The sequence below is a fragment of the Malus domestica genome, chromosome 05 (genome assembly GCF_042453785.1).
Source record: "Malus domestica chromosome 05, GDT2T_hap1".
In the NCBI taxonomy this organism is placed as follows: domain Eukaryota; kingdom Viridiplantae; phylum Streptophyta; class Magnoliopsida; order Rosales; family Rosaceae; genus Malus; species Malus domestica.
This window is the reverse complement of record NC_091665.1, coordinates 21,404,529-21,406,564: the sequence shown is the minus strand read 5'-3', so window position 1 is coordinate 21,406,564 and position 2,036 is coordinate 21,404,529. Positions and strand designations below refer to the sequence as shown.

At 35.6% G+C, this 2,036-nt stretch overlaps 1 pseudogene; it reads right to left on the bottom strand.

The window, feature by feature from the left end:
- Positions 1-757: 757 nt before the first annotated feature.
- LOC114825225 (uncharacterized) lies at positions 758-1,684 on the bottom strand (annotated as a pseudogene).
- Between the last annotated feature and the right edge of the window lie 352 nt (positions 1,685-2,036).

Below are 2,036 nucleotides of genomic sequence, written 5' to 3'. Positions count from 1 at the left end.
GACGACATCTAGTTACTTCGGCCCACACATGGACTGAATTTCAAGTCTCCAGCCAAAAGACTCTCTTAACTAAAGACTTGGGGGACTACTGTTTGTACCATACTTAGGGCCTCCGTATTTAGACCTCGTATAAATACTCGGGGGACTCAAGTGTAATTATGTAATAAATAGAGGGGCAAATATGTAATAAGTGAGGAGCCCTTATTCTATAAAAGGACACCTCACTCTCCTCATTAGGAGAGGCCAATCCTTAGGCCTGAGATCCCAGAGCCTCACTCTCACATACAAGCTTTCTCTCTCCCTCACAATCTTCTCAGAGAAATACAATATCAGTGTGGACGTAGCCCAAACATTAGGGTGAACCACGATACGTCTTGTGTTATTTACTTTCTTGCAGATTCACGATCGGATTTACGTTGTTCTAAGACCCCTCCAGTTTTGTACATCAACATAATTAATTATAACTTCCAGAGAATTCACATGAATTGTGAGAGAATTCTTTACATGGGGTTAGAGAATTTCAGAGAATTTGATCAACAATTTCCTTCTCTTTACAAGCCAAAATCAGTTTCATCCTACTAATACCAAATTGCAATACCAAGTTCACATGAAACGTTTTCAACTAGCTATCAAAGTGAAATTAAACATTGGCATCCAAAATCTTGAAAGTTAAGGCTTACAAAATAAACTAGCTATCAAAGTTTTTCAAACATAAATTGCATACTCCAATCTATAAAAACAATTAATTCTCTATTTCTCATCTTTGAATGCTATCACTCACAACATCTGTCCACATATTTGTAGCTATGCCAACTCTCTATGCATTAACAATCTGTTGTTGTTGCTCTTGAGTTTGATTACCTAGTTCATCATCATTTTCTTCATCTTCAGATTCATCATCTTTTGGTTCGATTGGAAATTCATTAGAACGACACTCCTTGCAAAGAAAGTTGTGCAAACTTGCACAAGCTAACACTAACTCAGCTTGTGTTTTAATTGGAAATGGAGGTGCAGACTTAAAAATTATGAATTGAGATTTAAATACACCAAATATCCTCTCCACTACGTTTCTCAAGGAAGCATGTCAAAGATTGAACAACTCATTCGCATTTACGGGATCATGAAAATTACCAGCAAAATCTTGGAGATGATATCGAACACCTCGAAACGGAGCTAAAAATTGACGACAATTTGCAAATCCACAATCCACTAGAAAAAATTTACCTAAAATTAAAACACATAAATTTATTATTTATGGTACGTCCTAGGGTAAATAAATAAATAAATAAATACGAACCTTCTGGCACTTTAAGTCCGTTCCTCCTTGATACAACATCATGTAATAGTTTGGAGTCATGAGCTGAACCCTCCCATCCGCAAGAATATATATGAATTCCAAATCAAAGTTACAAGCAGCTAATACATTTTGTGATATTTTACCATGACAATCACGATAGCTAGCTACTTCGGGTCCCGATACTATTGCTGGTATATGTGTTCCATCAATAGCTCAAACACAATCCTAAAATAATTATAAGAGTTAATACATAACTAAGAATATGTTTATGAAACCAGTTTAATCAGGACATGGTTAAGATAAGTACTAATTACTAACCTTAAAATAAGGGTAAAATCTTGTACTTTCTCTTATTTTAGTTGGCACTGTGGATCCAGGCTGGACCATCAAATCTGGTGCAATTGGGTTCAAGGCCTTCAAAAGATTGTTTAAATTTTTGCTTGTTGTAAAACGTGACAGCCGAAATGTGTCCCGAGTTTGGCAATATCGAGAATTTTAACCAATAGTGAGTAGAAATGTAGCAACCCTTTCTTCAATACAAATAAATCTTGTACCTTTCAAATGTGTCTTTTCCGTAAGGATGTTGCATAGCTTTAAAAAAACATCCGAATACATCATATATAGCACTCGAAATTCTTGAGGATCCTCATTCAATACCTTGTTAGTACAATCATATCCAGTTCTACTAATAATTCGTCGAGCCAATGGACGTTCAATATGATCATCATGTATAATAACC